We start from the raw sequence: 19,501 nt of genomic DNA on the forward strand, positions 1-19,501 counted from the left end.
TGGGGTCCAGATTGCGTGAGAAATGCCCACAGCCGATACCGGCTTTTACATTGAGAATTACGGCTGCTTCTGTCTTTTAAATGGAAATACATTAGGCTGTGTGGAGACTTCTGGCCAGAAGCGGCAGCAGAGAGCAGGTCACACACTCTGCATATAGAATGGACGTGAAGCGCCGTTCAGATGCGTGCCTTTGGCTCCAAAGCAGGGAGAAGGGTTGCTTCAATTGTGCAGCTGCTGACAAGCAAGCCAAGTGAACAGTGAAGATCAATGGTTTACATAAAAGTAAGAGACGGCCAGAGACTGAAATAGGCAGGTTACCTATTGGAAAGGATCACACAACAGAATCTGATGGAGAGAGCTGCTCAGGAGAGTCTAGGGCAGGACAGAGCAGTGGTAGGGGTAGAGCTCCAGGGCCTGTGGTTAATGAATCTGAAAAAGAATCTTAACTCGGAACAAAGAAATATAAAGATGATTTATTGAGGTATGGTTTTGTCAATTGTACCAATGAAAATAAGGAGGCAAAACCCATGTGTGTTATATGCAGGCAAGTACTGGCAAATGAGAGAAATTTCAGAATTTGAAAGTGAAGTGGTGGGTGAAAAATGCCTTTTCTGAGTCAGTTATTAAATTAGAGCTGACTCCAAATTAGACTGTGCTACTGCAGTTTACCTCTACCACAAACATGCCAAAGCCCTCCACACTGTCAACAGGAATATCCAATGCTGAGTAAAGCATGCATTTTGTTGCTCATGTCCTTCATGTCTACATATGTAAGGTCGGATTTTCCGGTTTGACAAAGATGAAGAAGGCACAAGGGAACTGGCTGAGGTCTGCACCTGATATCTGTATTGCCCTCTGCTGCTTTGAACCGGATTCAAGTGAGACTGTGGGGACAAAGCAGGCTCCCCTTTCTCATTAAAAGGTAAGCGAACATAGCCAGTGTCGCGAAGGTCGGGTCGGCGTGTGTCACCAAGATAGGCATGCGTGAGTCGCAAAGGTCGGCTGGTTGCCAAAAGTGTGTCCCGGAAAATTTTATTTTGAATAGCAGTGGACTGGGAGGAGTGGGAGGACATTGAACTTTGGAGTTGTGCTATGTATGGAATGTGGGCACACACGGTGACTGGATTGGTGAGGGCTACTGCGAGTGGAGTGGAGAGGTTGAGTGTGCCTTTTGTTTTTTGTTATATGGGGGGATGGGGGTTGAAGTGCGGATTGGGGGGATAAGGGGTAGCCAGAGGCCACGGGCGGGGGCCATCATGCTAGCTGGTTGGGCTAGTTAACGGGAGTGAGATGGAGGGCTGTCAGGAGGAGGGTGTAGGAGAGGGGAATTGAGTTGGTTCTTTGTTTGGTTATGGGGAGGAGGGGTGGGGTGAGGGGTGCTTACGTGGGTGGGGTTGGTGTGGCGCAGTTGGTTAGGGAGGAAGGCTGCGGACACCTTGAGGTGGGCCTGGAAGAGTGCGAGACGTGGGCCGGGGGGAGCTGTCTAAAAAGGGTTATGGCTGACAGCAGGGAAGGGGGCGCGGGGAACCCCTGACCTGGTTGATCACATGGAAAGTGCGGGGGGTAAATATGCTGGTTAAACGGTCGCATGTTTTCGCACACTTGAGGAGTTTGAAGGCGGACATTGTGTTTCTTCAGGAGTCACACCTGAAGCTGGGGGCAGCATGGTGGTGCAGTGGTTAGCACTGCTGCCTCACAACACCAGGGACCCAGGTTCAATTCCGGTCTCGGGTAACTCTCTGTGTGAAGTTTGCACATTCTCTTTGTGTCTCCGTGGGTTTCCCCCGAGTGCTCCGGTTTCATATCACGGTCCAAAGATGAGCAGGTAAGGGGGATTGGCCATGTTAAATTGTTCCTTCGTGTCACAAACGTTAGGTGGAGTTACGGAGCTAGGGTTGGGTCGTGGGCCTAGGCAGGATACTCTTTCCAAAGGTCGGTGCAGACTCAATAGGTCGAATGGCCTCCTTCTGCACTGTACTGTGTACCCAAACTGTGGCGACTAGGGGCTTTTCACAGTAACTTAATTGCAGTGTTAATGTAAGCCTACTTGTGACAGTAAAGATTATTTATTATTTATTTATTATTTTAGAGATTCTATGTTCAGACGAGGCTGAGGAAGGGATGAGCGGGGCAGGTGTTCCACTTGGGGTTGGACATGAAGACAAGTGGGGTGGTGCTGGTCAACATGAAAGTGGCCTTCGAGGTTGGCAGTGTAGCTGACCCTAGTGTGGTGATGTGCATCAATGTAAATGCATGTAGGCTAGCTAGAGGGAGCACCAGAAACATCACACACACACACTCAACCAATAGATCAAGTAGATAGGACATGACCAATAGACATTCACGATACACAAGGAGGTGACACGTCCATAGGGGGGCATTACACCAACCCATATATAAAGGACACCACACACATGATCTGCCTCTTTCCAGTGGAGACAGTCAGTGAGTAGAGACACAGGGTTGATTCAATATTACACCCACCACGTGGATCGCAGCAACTGGTTAGTCAGTCTGGGTAGCTATAGTAGGATTAGCAGTAGTGTCGAACCCAAGTAATAGAAGTGTAAATAGTTGAATAAACGTATTGAAGTTATCTCCATGTCTGAACCTTCCTTTGTCAAGTGCACCACAAGGAAGCCGCTTCTGTTACACCTACAACATAACAAATCATGGTACCAGGAGTGAACTGTTTCAATCCACATAGCCATACCTCAGCGTACAGTGACAACCAGCAACAATACCCAGGCAAGATGTTCGAGATCCGGGTTCCGCAGCAGCTCCAGTGCCACGGCGATCTCCGCGAAGACTGGCGGGCATTCCGGCAAAAGTTTGAAATCTTCCTGATGGCAGCCGAACTAGAAGACCTGGCCAATGCTGAAAGGACAGAGCTTCTCCTCACCATTCTGCAAGAGCAGAAGAAATCTTTAAAAATTCAAGTTCTCCAAAGGGCAAAACAGGAGTGACTTCCAGGCAGTCCTGGACAAATTCGGCAAATACTGTGAGGAAATCACACTCCAACCAGCAAGAAAAGATAAGAGAAGCGCCAGTACTCACCTCGAGACGAGATCCCGGAGCAGAGAATGATTTTGGTCGGCAGCCATCTTTCTAAAGGGACTGCACTTGCGCAGTTGCGCGAGAAGTGCGCAGAACGGGATGGTTCGTTTGCGCATGCGTAATCACAAAAACGGCCATCGGTAAAGGAACAGCGATCTGCGCATGCGCAATCGCTTCCTACGCGCTACGTCACATGTGTCATGACGTCAGAGGCCCCAGACCACGCCCATTTAAAGGGGAAACGTCTCAAATCAAAGAAAAAATCTTTTAAAGCCGTAAAACAACTTTCCTTCACCTGGAATGATTGCACAATGCCTCAAATTGAACCAGGAAATGAAATTAACCTCCGAAGAACCCTGCAACAAGCAGTTACCTATGCCCAAACTGATGATTCCAACCTTGAATATTTCAATACCGATCTTTACATTTTCTCTGGACCTCGCGAGCCCAATGCCAGCTCCGACACAAACAGTGATGATATGGTCCTGGAAGAATACGACTCGGACGAACCTTTCATCTTGGGAGGCTACCCCAGTACCAAATCCGAACCGCAACTAGACGTGTTGCACATTGGCGACCCCCATACTGAATACGACGCAGACGCGGATTCGTTCTTCGGATTTGAGGATCTTCAGCCCAGCATATACGACATCCCGACTCGTGAGTGCAGGATGATGCTGCGGCCTGACACCAAGAGACAGAGAGTGGTTCAAACCCACAGTGAGCGGCCTGCTGCCACACAGAGCGTGGTCCACGCACCGCTCAGCGTTCCCGACTCTACGAAAGAAGACACGCAAGACTCCACACCGCAGGCCTTGCATGAACAAGAAGTGACTCCAGTGTCACAAGCCTCCACAGCGAGCTTCTGGACAGACTCCACAATTGCAGAAACACAAGACTCCAGAGTGCAGTCCTTGCACGAACAAGAAGTGACTCCAGTGTCACAAGCCTCCATAGTGAGCTCGTGGACAGACTCCACGATAAAAGAAACGCAAGACTCCAAAACGCAGTCCTTGCACACACAAGACGTGACTCCAGTGTCACAAGCCTCCGCAGCGAGCTCGTGGACAGCCTCCATGATAGAAGAAACGCAAGACTCCGACGTGCAGTCCTTGCAGGAACAAGACCATGAGGGTGTAGCAACCTCCTCTGACCAACTAGCGGCAGACGATGCAGTCTGCCATGCTCAAGTAAACAGCAAGAAGACTATGACAGTCTAACACGCTCCAGTGCACAGCAGGACGACCATGACGGTCTATCATGCGACAGTGAAGAACAAAGCGACGATGACAGTCCAAGCCCAAATGCAGGACAACAGCAAGACAATGACAGTCCACCCACTTTGTTTGCGCCACCAGATGAAGACTCTGACAATCTACCCAACCCAAGTGAACAACAAGCAGCTACTGAGGATCTACCCATGGTATGTGAGACGAGTGACAACAGCATCCCACTTCCCATGCAAGATGTACAAAGTGACAGACCTCAGCTAGTGTGTACAGAGGCACTCGATGATCACTGTGAGACCACTGGTGACTCCGGTGAAACCATGATACTTCCACCCTCATTCGCTTGAACCTCTCCACAAGTCAATGCATTCCTGCATGCTCCAACTCCAGACGTGCAGCTTCAAGAAATCTCAGCTGACTCCAGTGAACCTGCTAAGACTCCGGATGGGGAGCACCCGAACGCCGACTCTGATTCACGTAAGCCGGACTTTACTCCAGACAGGGAGTGCCGCAACCTCAGTGATGGCATGCTCAGGGTGACAGCAGATGCCACAATGACAGGAGATGGATCACTTAACAATTACACTGGGTTAGTAATAGCAAGCAGCGGCTACAGTCCAAGAGGAATAAACCAATATTCACCATAGCTATATCCACACATTTGTTCCACACCAGCAGTGCAGCCAATGACGGCTCATGCTGGACAGACCCAGTATTCAAGCCTGCAGCAGCCAGCAGTCTATGCAGCATATTCTCAAACAGGCCAGCACTACGGATTGCCCACTAATGGAATCAAGACCGAAGGAGGACTACCGCAAGCGCAAACTGTACTACAGACTGGATGCCTTAGTTACAGCCCAGGTTTTGCTGCACCCCAGCCTGGCCAAACGGCATATTCCTATCAGATGCAAGGTTCTAGTTTCACACCATCACCAGGTATTTATGCCAGCAGCAATTCTGTTTCCAATTCTACAAGCTTCAACGGTTCTCAGCAGGATCACCCTTCCCGCACAGCATGTGGCCAGAACCAATATGTACAGTCTTATCCAACTTCAACATATGGCACATCCATGACCTCGAATGATACTGTTGATGGTACCTCTTCAACGTCAACACCTTATCAGCTACAAGATGCCATTCGACATCACCATCACAAATATTGAGTAACGAAAGGGACTCCAAATCAGACAGCAAAGTGATTTGACCACTTCTTGGTTCCTGCGGCACAGGGACGTTGATGGCATTCATAACCAAGAGACATTTGACCATGATGATTGATGGTTTTTGGACTCACATGAATGATTTGGACTTATTGTTTAATCACTGTTCCCATGACTTGTATATACCTTAACCTATCTACCTGTTTTTTGTTCAATGTTCTCAAAGTGTACCGAAAATATGTAACATATTAAAAAAAGGGGGATGTGGTGATGTGCATCAATGTAAATGCATGTAGGCTAGCTAGACACCAGAGGGAGCACCAGAAACATCACACACACACACTCAACCAATAGATCAAGTAGATAGGACACGACCAATAGACATTCACGATACACAAGGAGGTGACACGACCACAGGGGGCATTACACCAACCCATATATAAAGGACACCGCACACATGATCTGCCTCTTTCCAGTGGAGACAGTCAGTGAGTAGAGACACAGGGTTGATTCAATATTACACCCACCACGTGGATCGCAGCAACTGGTTAGTCAGTCTGGGTAGCTATAGTAGGATTAGCAGTAGTGTCGAACCCGAGTAATAGAAGTGTAAATAGTTTAATAAACGTGTTGAAGTTACCTCCACGTCTGAACTTTCCTTTGTCAAGTGCACCACAAGGAAGCCGCTTCTGTTACACCTACAACATAACAAATCACCTCGGGGCAGGTATGTGATGGTTAGTGGGAAACCGGAGTGGACACCTGTGCTTCTGGTGAACATTGATGCCCCTAATGGGACGACGTGGATTTCTTGAGGCAGGTATGAGGGAAGATTCCGGACCTGGACACCACTGGCTGATAATGGGGGTGGGGGGGGGGGGGGGTGGGGGGTGGGGGGGGGGGGGCGGACTTTAACACAGCTCTGGATCCCAGGCTGAACTGGTCGTGTCCCAGGACTTTGATGGTTTTTGCTGTGGCGCGGGGATTGAGGGGGGTTCATGATCTGGAGGGGGAGAGTGGACCTGTGGTTTGGGAGACTGAAGATGAAGGCGTTCTTGTACTTTTCACATGTGAACCAGGTATACTCCCGGATTGAGTTTTTTGTAATCGATTCGGCACTATTAACGGGGGTTGCCGATTCGGAGTATTCGGCGATCGTGGTCTCTGACCACGCACTGCATTGGGTGGATTTGAGGGTGGCACAGGTGGAGGCTCAGCGGCCGCAGTGGAGGTTGGATGTGGGGTTGTTGGCGGATGAGAGGGTGTGTGAGAGGGTGAGGGTGGCCATCCAAAGCTTGGTAGAGCTGAACAACACGGGAAGGTCATGGTCTCCAGGCTGTGAGAGGCACCTAAGGTGAATGCACCTCAATTTGGGCACACAGGGAGAGGGGGGAATGAGAGGAGAGAGCGAGGCTAGTGGATGAGATTTTGAGGGTGGACTGGAGGTACTCAGTTGCGCCAGAGGAGGCGCTATTAAAGGAGAGACAGAGGCTCCAGATGGAATTTGGGTTGGTGTCCACGGGAAAGGTGGTAGGGCAATTGCGGAGGTGGTGTTGGACCCAGAGGGAGTGAATGGGGGGCATTTGAGGCCTTTTACAGAAGCCTATATGAGTTGGAGCTTCTGCCTGGGGAGGAGGGTATGAGGCAGTACTTGAATGAGCTGGAGTTCCCGAAAGTGGGGGTGGAGAAGGTGCAGGGGTTGGGGGCCCCAATTGGGCTGAGGGAGGTGATGGACTGCATAGGCTCGAAGCAGGCAGCGAAGGCCCCAGGGCCGAATGGGTTACCAGCCGAGTTCTATAAGAAGTTTGGTACGGAGCTGGGGCTCCTGTTTGCGGGGATGTATAATGAGTCGAGGGTAAGGGGGTGTGTTACCCCCACAATGTCACAGGCAACAATCCGGTTCGGGTTTGGCCAGGGATTCGTGGATTGGGTTCGGCTGCTGCACAGCGCGACGATGGCCAGTGTCCGGAAGAACAGGACGGGTTCCGGGTACTTTGCTTTGAATTGGGGGATGAGGCAGGGGTGCCCACTCTCCCCGCTGCTTTTTGCTTTGGCGATAGAGCCGTTGGCAATGGCACTCAGGGAGTCGAGGGACTGGAGAGGGATTGGGCGGGGAGAGGTCGAGCACAGGGTTAAGTTATATGCAGATGATCTTCTGCTATATATCTTGGACCCGGTGGCGAGTTCCAATAGGACTATGGAGAACCTGAGGGAATTAAGCCGTTTCTCTGGGTATAAATTGAACATGAGGAAAAGCGAAGTATTTCCGATTAATGCTAGAGGGCAGGAGAGGAGGCTGGGGGAGTTTCCGGTCCTGGTGATGGGCGTGAGCTTTCGGTATCTCGGGATACTGCTGGCGTGGAGCTGAGCCCAGCTACATAAATTGAAATTACGCGACTAGTGGAGAGTATGAAAGTAGACTTTAAGAGGTGGGATGTGTTGCTTTTGTCATTGGCTGGGTGCATGCAGACGGTTAAAATGACAGTGCTGCCCAAGTTCTTGTTCGTGTTTCAGAACCTCCCTATCTTTGTTCCCAAGTCCTTTTTTAGGAAGGTGAATGGGATCATTTTGAATTTTGTGTGGGCGAGGGAAACCCGCCAAGGAGGGTGTTTTTGGAAAGGGGACCGGGTTGGGGGGGGGGGAAGCTGGCACTGCTGACTCTGCTGAATTACTACTGGGCTGCGAATATCGCAATGGTCAGGAAATGGGCAGTGGAGGAGGGGATGGCTTGAGGGCGGATGGAGGCAGGGTGTGTAGGGGGGCGAGTCTGAGAGCACTGTTGTTGGTGCACCTCCCATTCTCGCAGGTCCAGTATTCCGTGAGCCCGATGGTGGTCGCAGCATTGCGAGTCTGCAACCAGCACAGGCAACACCTCGGGTTGGCAGTCATGTCTCTGTGGGCGCTGATATGTGAGAATCACAGGTTTGTGCTGGTGGGGATGGATGCGATGTGCCGGGGGTGGTGGTGGCAGGTGTGGATACAGTACTTCAGGGATGTTTGTAGGGGATAGGTTTGCAGGCCTGAAGAGCTTAAGGAGATGTATCAGTTGCCTCACGGAAATGGGTTCAGGTACCGGCAGGTGAGGGACTTTGTGAGGATAGAGGTGCCGTCCTTCCCGGGGCTGCCACCTCCAGTGTTACAAGATAAGCTGTTGTCTGAAGATGACACTGGGGAGGGGAGAGTGGTGGACATTTATGGAGTGCTGATGGAGAGGGAGGACACTCCGGTGGAGGAGAGCAGGCGTAAATGGGAGGAATTGGGTGGGACAGGGCTGAGCTGTGGAAAGCCCTGCAGAGGTTGAGCGTGTCCTCGTCATTTGCGAGGTTAAGCCTCATCCAGTTTAAGGTGGTGCATAGGGCCCACATGATGGTTATGAGGATGAAGCGGTTCTTTACAGGGGTGGGGGATAGATGTGGGCGGTGTGCGGTGGAAGGTGGGACATGTACAAACAGGACAGTCTGCACCTGAACCAGAATGGGATCAACATCCTTGTGGGTGGGTTTTCTTGTGTTGTTGGGAGGAGTTTAACTTAGCTCGACAGGGGGAGAGGACACAGAGTATTAGTACAATAGGGACACAGCATATTACAGTAAAGAAGCCAAGACAGGCAAAGTTCAGCCATGTTGAGTTCCAAGGGAGTAAGGCGAGGCTGGATGGCCTCTACTTTAATGCTGGGAGCATTATAGGTAAAACTGCTGAGTTAAGGACGTGAATTGAAAAATTGAATTGTCATATTGTTGCCATCACAGAGACATGGTTGAGGGAGTGGCAGGACTAACATTCCGGGGTGTAGGATCTTCAGGCGAGACGTGGACGGTGTAAAAGAGGAGGTGGTGTTATATTATTAATTACTGAAGTAAGGAGGGACGATATCTTGGAAGAGTCTTCAAATGAGGCTTTATGGGTAGAGCTTAGCAATAAAAAGTGGGCGGTCACATTACCGGGAGTATACTATAGGCCACCAAAGAGTCAGTGGGTAATAGAGGAGCAGATATGTAGACAATTCAATGAGGTGTGTAAAAATAATAGGTAATTATATTCAGGGATTTAAACTGCCCCAACATTAATTGGGATCGTCAAATTGTAAAGGGTTCAGAGGGGGTGGATTTTTTGAAATTTATTTAGGCGAGCCTATTATGTAGAAAGTCCAACAAGGGGATGGTGCAGTGCTGGATCTAATTCTGGGGAAGAAACCAGACAGGTGTTTGAGATGGCAGGGGGGAGCATGAATGAATTGTCTCGGTGCCAGAATCGTGTGTCGAGATTGGAGCTACTAGGTTTCAATCCGTAATCATCAGGCGGTGGGTCTGGGTCAGGGGCTTTGATATATGTAATCTCGAAGGGGTCAGTGGAATCATGCTCGGAATCGCTGGGAGTGGGGCCTGGTACAGGGGTATAATCATAACGTGGTGTACTGTGGCTGTTGTCATCATGATCGCTATCACTGTCGCTGTCGCTGCTGGTTGAAGGAAGGGAGAGGCGGAGTCGTGCCTCTGGGGGTGGAGTCGCAGTCGTGTCTGAGGGCGGGCTGGACTGGCTGGGGGAGGGTACGAAAACGTCATCTGTGGGCGGAGCGTGATCGTCTGCTGCTGCGAGCAGGATGCGGTGTGTGTGGTTATTCTGCGAGCCATAAGCCTTGAGCTGGTTTATGTGAAACATTAACATAGATTAACATAGAATTTACAGTGCAGAAGGAGGCCATTCGGCCCATTGAGACTGCACCGGCTCTTGGAAAGAGAACCCACCCAAGGTCAACACCTCCACCCGATCCCCACAACCCAGTAACCCCACCCAACACTAAGGGCAATTTTGGACACTAAGGGCAATTTATCATGGCCAATCCACCTAAACTGCACATCTTTGGACTGTGGGAGGAAACCGGAGCACCCGGAGGAAACCCACGCACACACGGGGAGGATGTGCAGACTCCGCACAGACAGTGACCCAAGCCGGAATCGAACTTGGGACCCTGGAGTTGTGAAGCAATTGTGCTATCCACAATGCTACCGTGCTGCCCCCACGCAGACTTACCATTGGGATAGGTTATTTTGTATACTGAGGGGCTGACTTTGTCCGAAATGGAGTACGGTCCGGAGAATTTAAGGGAAAGGAATGAACTGGGATTGTATAGGGAAAGCATCACTTGCTGCCCTACTGCAAACTCAGTGACGTGTACTGTTTTGTCGAAACAAGCCTTGCTCTGTTTCTTCCTGGTCCCAAGTCTCACTGCTGCTGCGAGTTGGGCTGCCTTTATATTCTGTATCAATTGTTGAACCGCATTTTCATGCGTGAGGGCTGTGACTGCAGGGCTGGCCAAATCCAGTCCTAATAAATACTCTGTCCCTTTCATGGGGCGTCCGGTCATGAGAGTGTGGGAGGTGAATCCTGTGGACATGGATACCGTGTTCCTTATAAACATTAAAGCAAATGGGAGAACTGAATCCCAGGTGCTGTTATTCTGCTGAACCATTTTCCTGAGGGTGGGTTTAATGTCCTGTTCATCCTCTCCATGATACCACTTGGCTGGGGGTGGTATGCTTATGTGAAACTTTTGTCGAATGCCGAAAATCGTGAGGACGTTTTTCATTACACGTCCGGTGAAATGGGAGCCTTGGTCGGACTCTATACTGCGGGGGAGTCCCCATCTTGTAAAGATGTGGTGTGTTAATATTTTAGCCGTTGTCTTGGCTGTATTAGTTCTCGATGGAAAAGCTTCCACCCATTTTGTGAAGGTGTCTATGACCAACACATACTTATAACCATTTCTGCACGGGGTAGGGGTCCTATATAGTCTATCTGTATATTTCTCCAGGGTCCATTAATGGGGCGGGTATGACTAAGTTGAGCCTTTTTCGTATATCTGTCCAGATTGTTCTGGGCACAGATCAAGCAATTCTCTATGTAGTGCGTAACATCGGCTTTTAAACCAGGCCACCAGCAGAGTGGTCTGAGGTGGGCTAGGGTGGGTTCAATACCTTGATGTCCATGATTGTCATGGAACTGACAAATGACCTGGTTCCTGTCCTGGCTGGGAACTATATAAATGCTATCCTTAAAAATCACACCATCATGTGTTGTTATTGCATTCTTGTATTTATCATACGGGGCTAGGAAGGTACCCTTTAAAACTTCCCTGAGTTTCTCGTCCTCTTTCTGTGCCTTCGCTAGATCCTGAATATTCATCTGTGAGACCTGAACTGCATGTATTGGGGTGCTTTCGGAGGGGAGTTCCAAAAATAACCATGCCTGGAGCCTGCCTTCGCTAGGGCGTCTGCTTTAACGTTACCAGGGGGGGAGAACGGTGATGACTGCGAACCTTAATTATTCCATATTTTCTATCCTTTGCTGTCTCTAAGATATGGCGGAGTAATGGGGCTGAGGGCAGAGGTTTACCGTCCGCGGAAATAAATCCTCTCGTTTCCCACAGGGGTAGGAATTCTGTCAAACTATTACATACATACAAGCTGTCCGAATAGATGTCTGCTGGGGTCGGGAACGAGTCAGGTGGTCTACAATATAAGCGATTGCTGCCAGCTCTGCTGCCTGCCAGCCTAAGTGTCCTGGCAACTTTAGTGAAATCTCATCTAGGGCATGTCCCTGCGCGTCTTCTATGTAAATACCGCAACCGGTGATTCTCTTTCCATTTAACACTGTGGAGGAGCCATCCACATAAATCTTCAGGGGTGCGCACGCGCCTGGGGGCTGGGTTCTCTGGGGTGTATTACCTGCTTTCCTGGGAGGTGTTTTGGAAATAAATGGGCCTGTGTTTTGTTTCGTGGTGATGATCTCACACTCATGAGGGGTTCCTGCATACTGCAAATTATCGGCAAGGAAGGTATGGGTCTTGGTTCTTTTTACTGTGATGCCCCGTCCCTGCAAAAGAAGGGTCCAACGGGCTGCACGGATTTGGCTGACCGTGCCATCCTTAAGTCGGCCATGTGTTGGGGTGTGTTCTGTGAGGATGGTGATGGGGTTGAGTCCTGAAATACTGTACTAGCCATAAAACTGCAAGCAGGTGCCTTTCACAGACAGAAAATCCTTGTTCTACAGGTTCTAACACGCGTGAGGTGTATGCTACGGGTGTAATTGGTCATGTCGTCCTGGAGGAGCACTGCCGAAAGGGTTCGGTCGGTGCTTGCTACTTCGATAGCGTACGGGGAAATTGGATCTGGGACCTGTAGTGCTGAGTGCTCTTTTTAAAGCATCCACAGCATCCGTATGTTGTGGAAGCCATTCCCAAGGCGCCTGCTTCTTGAGAAGTTCGGATAGGGGCGCTGCTTTAGTGGCGAAACCATCAATATGGTTTCTGCAGTAGCCAACCAGTCCTAGAAATGACCGGAGGGCTGAGACATTGTGGGAAAGGGGCAATTTGACGATCGAGTCAATTCTCTTTTGCTCGATCTCGTGTTTACCATGTCTGATCACTATTCCCAAGTAAATCACTTTCTCTTTCAAAATCTGGGCCTTCTTGGGGTTGACTTTACAACCAATTTCTTTTAGGAGTGCTATGAGTTCGGCGAGAAGCGAAATGTGCTCTCCCTTTGTGTCTGTCTGTAGTAACAAGTTGTCTACATACTGGACCAGACAATCGGGGCGGGAAAATTTAGCTAATACATTTGCCAGCTGTTGGTGCAAAATGGAGGGGGAGTTGTGGAAGCCTTGTGGGAAGCACGTCCATGTATATTGTTATCCCTGGAATGTAAAGGCGAATTTGTACTGGCCCGCTTTAGCCAATGGAATGGACCAAAAGCCGTTACTAATGTCCAAAACCGAAAAAAAATTTGACTGGAGTCCCTGTTTGAGCATGGTTTGGGGCTCGTGGCTATGGTGGGGGCTGCTGCTGGGATTACTTTGTTCAGTTCCCGGTAATCAATGGTCAGTCGCCATGATCCATCCGGTTTCCTGACGGTCCAAATTGGTGCGTTGTTTGTGGAGGCTACTGATCTGAGTACGCCTTGACCCAACAAACTCTCTATCACTTTGGAGATTTCTCCCTCTGCTTCCTGCGGAAATCCGTACTGCTTCTGGGGTTTAGGGTCGGGACCTGTAATGTTCACAAAGCCAGCCAATTTGCCAGAGTCGTGCTTGTGCTGTGCAAATGCTGCTTTATGTTCCTGCAGGACTGCACTAACCTGTTTGTCTGCACTAAAGGCTCGAGGGTCAAACCAGATGTCTCCTACTGAGCTAATCCTGTTTATATACTCTCCTACTGTGAGCGTGGCAGGGGCTCGCGCTGCCTTTGCCATTTTCCATACACACTTGTTAACTGGGTCAAAAGAAAGGTTATGGGAGCTCATGAAATTGATCCCAAGGATATGTTCTGCTGTCTGGGGTAGAGCAACCAAAACTACAGGGTGCTTAGTTGTGATGTTCCCTAATTGTATTGCTACAGAGGCTGTGATGTGTCCCTGTTGTAAATGGCCTGTAAAACCGCTGAGTGTGATGGTGTCTGTTGTGGGCCACGTGTCTCGCTGAAACATCGTGGAGGAATTGAGTGTGGTGCGGACCCTCCTGTGTCCCAAAGAAATTCTACGGGTTGTCCCCAGACTTTGCCTGCTATTACTGGTCTACCGGACTTGTCCCAAAAGGGTGTCGCAGACCCAAGTTGGTGAGCCCGAACACCATCAGTCGGTGCCGTTCATGTCTGCATTCCCTGATCGGGCGCTAACGCTATGGATCGGCTTTGCCCTATTCCTGTTTAGGGTGCCTGTCTGTTGGCTTCTCTGCTGCTTCTGGGGTGCGTTGCACTCTCGTGCAAAGTGTCCTAGCTGTCCACAATTGTAACATTCTTGAGCTTTAGGCTGGGATGGGCTGTTCCTGCCTCATTTGCCCATGTGGGGTTCTGTTGCGCTTTAACTGGATTCATGTCTACCTGCTCTTCATCGGGTTTTATAAATGCGGTTTTGCTTTGGACTGATTGCTCCCAAGTGCGGGACAATTTCTTCAAAACCCATTTCTCGTTGTGGGCCTTGTCTGAGGGGTCGTAATTTGCGCAAGCTTTCTGTCCTGCGTCTGTCGCATGAGAGACTAGGATTCAAGTCCATTTGGCCATATTATCTGGGGACAAATGGGCGGGGGCTAACTCTCCGAAAACTGCTGTGAAGTGAACCCACAAGCGTCCAGCAAACGCTGTGGGGTGCTCTGCCTTCTTTTGCCTACACTTGTTCAGGCCTTCTACGGGCTTCTGTTGTAGCCGATCGCATCAAGGATCGCTGTGTGCATCTCTTGGAGTGTGCCTCCTCCTACATTCTGTGGGTCGGGAAGGGCTGCCACGACTGAAGGGTCGAGGCTTAAAACGGTGAGCTTCACTTGCTCCTTCTCGTCCAGGCAGTACATGGTGGCCTGCTGTTTGACTTTCGCGAAAAATTGATGGGGGGCTGATGTGGGAAGGGACGGTGTAATTTTTCCACACGCGTCCCGTAATTGGGTCATGGTTAACGGGGTTGTGTACAGGAAATCTACGTCTCCTTCTGCTGTGGCCCTGCGGTGTGTGGTCACAGGATTCATGGGGGTGTGTTCTGCCTGTTCAGTTGGGGGTTGGGGCGCTTTCCTTTTCTGGGGGTTTTCCTGCGTACATGTCCCATGTACATATCTATGGGCACCTTGTTCAATTCCTGCCAGTCGGGGCCGTTTTCCTGGTCTAGCTGGGGTCCAAATGTGCTTTGAAACCCATTCTGAACAGAAAGCAGAGGTTGCAATTCTGCAATTTGCTTCCGGCACTTTGCATGGTCTACAGAGCTCTGCCTTTGTTCCGTCGAGGAAGTATGGAGTGTTCGTAGGGCTGCTTTTAAATTATTGCACTGTTTCTGCAATTTCTCAACTTGTTGCTCGGTCTCTTGCCTTACCAAGACCGCACGTTACGTTTCCTGGTAGGCCTTATCGTATTGCGTTTGGAAACTACTCAAATGCGCGAGACAAGACTGGTGTGCCCTCTTGGCATCATCCACCTCTCTGTCCCTTGCTGCTAACTGCTCTCTCAAATCTCTATTCTCCTTCTCTACTTTGCTCATGTCTACCTCACTACTTCTGTCTCTCTCCTCTATCTCTCTACGGTGCGCCCTAACGACCTCCTCTGTGCCTCGCAATTGTGCCAAACAGGACACGATTGCCATCGGCTTGCGAGCTTTCCCTAAGCTCATTTTGTGGATCTCTGACAGATTCTCCCACCAAGTATGTCCTATACTCCCGGGACCTGTTTCGTCATTCGTCATTGGCGCAGAATTCACTCCAAAGGGGCCATCCTTTCCCTTTGAGATATTTCCTGATCTCATCTTCCCAAACGGGACACTGTCCTACTCTACTGGTCGCTGTGACCTCAAATTCCTGGGAGTTCATAAGGCTTTCCATTGCCTTCATTGCCATTTTCTCTATCTTGGTTCTCTACTGAATTTGGAACAGGGTGTGATAAAGTGGTGATGTAAACACGGGTACGGCTTCCGCTAATTTCCGGCCTACAAAACTCCCGACAGTTTTACGCAACAAAATCTCTCAGGTTCACCTTATATCCCTGTTAGTACGCATGCATTAACACACTTCCGAATCTCGGAGACTTGATCAGTACTGTTCTTACACTTGTGGTTTTTCTGTTTCCAATTGGATTCTCAATTCAAATTTGGGTTCTCTCGGAGTGGTTAGGCCACTTCTAAGTCGAGTCCCACCAAAGTCGCCAGTAAATGTTGCTAACTTGCTGTTGTTTCTTAATTTGGCTCTGTTTAATTACGTTTGCTCAGGAATTGCCAGGTATCTTTCGATACCGCCACAAGGTTCAAAACCGAATACTGATCAAAGACTCGATACACCAGTTAGTAAGTTCAAACTCCATGCTCATTTATTTACACACAGTCAAATCTACTCATGCATAAAACTCTACAACCTAAACTATCACTATTACTAAAAGCCTATACTTAGCTTCGGGTGCCCACTCAGTCAGAGGAACAATGGCCGTTGCTCGGTTCTGAGGCAGTTGGGTTGAGCTGTTTACAGGATAGCAACTAGGAGCCTTTATCTCGTAATGTGCGTTGACTTGGAACTTACTTGGTCTGGAGCAGCTTTGGCGGGTCTCTCCTCGCTGAGAGCCAAGGCCAAGAGAGAGATCCTCTCTTGGGGAGTCCTTTTTATACCCCAAAAGGGCTTTGCGCGCTTTTGGGCGGGCATTGAACTTGGCCCCAATTAATTGGGCCGTTTCCCAATCGTCCTTATCGATTTTCCTCCAATAGAGGGGCCGGTTCCCTGGTTGCTGGGCGTGTCCTAGGTGGCCGTTGGTCTGCTTTGTTTTAGTCTCCTCTGGCGCTGGGATGTCTGTCTTAGCATTGTTTACCTAAATGTTGCCTTTTGTTCCCAGGGATGGCTCATTAGTATGTAGATGGTTCTGCAGTACTGGTCCTGTCTGAGAGCTACAGCTCTAATCAACAGACAGGCCTTGCACCTGCTTGCTTTTTCGGTATTGTTTGCAAGTGTCGATTTTCCAATCGGGACGTGGCCATCCCAGATGGCTACAGTAGGAGCAACAAACCCAGAGAATCCTGGACACCTAGGAATATTCAGGATACAAAAGAAAGGAGAGGCGTTTAGCAGGTACAAAGGGATCAAATCACTGAAGGCGTTGGAGGGGTATAGAAAGTGCCATGGGTACTTAAGAAAGCAATTAGGAGAACTAAGAGGGGGCTCAAAAAGCACCGGTGATTAAGATGAAGGAGAATCTCAAGCTATAAGTATAAAGGGGAAGAGGATAACTAAGGAAAGAGAATGGCTCATGAGGGACCACGGGGGCAGTCTGTGCATTGAGCCAGAGATGTGGAGATGCCGGCGTTGGACTGGGGTGAGCACAGTACGAAGTCAAGAAAGGAGGACAGAGGACATTGGTAGGGAGTTAAACAAGTACTTCACATCTGTCTTCACTCGGGAGAAGGAGGATGTAGGCACATAATTAAGGGATGAGAGACTGTGAGGGTTTTGAACAAATTGACAATACCAGGAGGTATTATAGATTTTGGCAGGCTTAAAAATGGACAAATCCCAGGTCTAGATGGGTATCCCAGGCTGTTGTGGGAGGCAAGGGAGGAAATTGCAGGAGGGCAACTAATGTAGTTCCACTTTTCAAGAAGGGTGGTAGAGATGAACCAGGGAATTACAGACCAGAGAGTCTCATATCAATGGAGGAGAACTACTGGAGAAAATTCTGAAGGAGAGAATTAATCTCCACTTGGAGAGGTAAGGTTTGATTAGGGATAGTCAGCATGGTCAAGCCTAACAAATTTGAAATTTTTAGAGGAGGTGATTGGGTGTGTAGATGAGGGTAGTGCAGTTGATGTAGTTTATAAAGATTTCAGCAAAGCCTCTGACAATGTCCCAGATGGGAGACTGATAAAGAAGATAAAAGCACATGTGATCCAGGGTAACTTGGCGAGTTGGATCTAAAACTGGCTTAGTGGTAGGAGACAGAGTGTTGTGATAGAAGGCTGTTTGTGTGGCTAAAAGCCAATTTCCAGCTGCGTACCACAGAGATCAGTGCTGGGTCCCCTGTTGTTCATGATATATATAAACAATATAGATGAGGGGGATGATAAGTAAAGTTTGTGGATGACACAAAAATTGGCAGGGTTGTTAATAGTGAGGAAGAAGGTCATAGGTTGCAGGAAGATATAGACAGGTTGGTCTGATGGGCAGACCTGTGACAGATGGAATTTAACTCTGAAAAGTGTGAGGTGATGCACTTTGGAAGGAGTAACAAGACAAGGGAGCACTCATTGAATGACAGGACACTCAGAAATTCAGAGGAACAGAGGAATCTTGTGGGCGCCTGTCCACAGATCACTGAAGGTGACAGGACAGGTTAATAGGATAATAATGAAGGCATACGGGACACTTAACTTTATCAGTCATGGCATAGATTATAAGAGCTCTACAGAACTTTGGCTATAGGATTATGAGGGATATGGAAAAGGTGGATAGGAAACAGCTGTTCCCATTTGTTAAATGGTCAATAATGAAGGGGCATAATTTTAAGATGAGGGGCAGGGGGTTTAGGGCAGATTTGAGGGCATTTATTTTCACCCAGGTGATGGTAGGAGTTTGGAATTCACTGTCTGGAGGATAGCAGGGGCGGGAAACCTCATAACCTTTAAAAAGTATGTGGATGAGCACTTGAAGTGCTGGAAAGTGGGATTAGTGTGTATCTAGTGTAGACTTGATGGGCCGAAGAGCATCATCTAACTCTATGATTCTATGGGGGTGATTTTGAGCCCACACTCTTCCTCCATGAATATTCGGCACAGGCTCAAATTCTTGACAGAATCAAAAAATGTGATTCTCTCCGGCATGATTGGGTTTTGGAATTTTCACCTCCTCCCCACTCCGGTGGAGTAGTGCAATTTGCACCGCGGGAGCCCGGGAACTTCATTTAATACATTGTAATGATGTATTACAAGAACACTTGTAGTTAAAGTTATAAACGATTTATTAACATTAACTGGGAGTAAACTATACATAAGACAACAGCATATATAAGATGAACAACAGTAAAATCATGTACATGGAAGCTCTCTCTTTTACTTCCTCCAGCCAGTGTCTGGTCAGCTGACTTTACATGAACTTATATACTAGTGAGACTCCTAGTGATCAGTCGGTGAATTACAACACAACCATGATATCACTACAACATGTCGTTACCGAATGAAAATGAAAATGAAAATCGCTTATTGTCACAAGTAGGCTTCAATGAAGTTACTGTGAAAAGCCCCTAGTCGCCACATTCCGGCGCCAGTTCGGGGATGCTGGTACGGGAATTGAACCGTGCTGCTGGCCTTTTGGTCTGCTTTAAAAGCCAGCGATTTAGCCCAGTGTGTGCTAAACCAGCCCCGAGCACTCTCTCCAGACCTTCCTCCCCCTCACGGAATATGCACTGGCATCAGCATGACATTATGCCGGCGTCATTTACAACAGGTTTGGCCAAGGACAAGGAAGTTGAGGGGATCCCTCCGGGGGCAGGATATAAGTATAGCCCTGGGGAGGGGTAGAGGGACTTGTGGCACAGGTTAGCAGTGGCATGTTGGTAGT

Source organism: Scyliorhinus torazame, chromosome 9 (genome assembly GCF_047496885.1).
Source record: "Scyliorhinus torazame isolate Kashiwa2021f chromosome 9, sScyTor2.1, whole genome shotgun sequence".
Classification (NCBI taxonomy): Eukaryota; Metazoa; Chordata; class Chondrichthyes; order Carcharhiniformes; family Scyliorhinidae; genus Scyliorhinus; species Scyliorhinus torazame.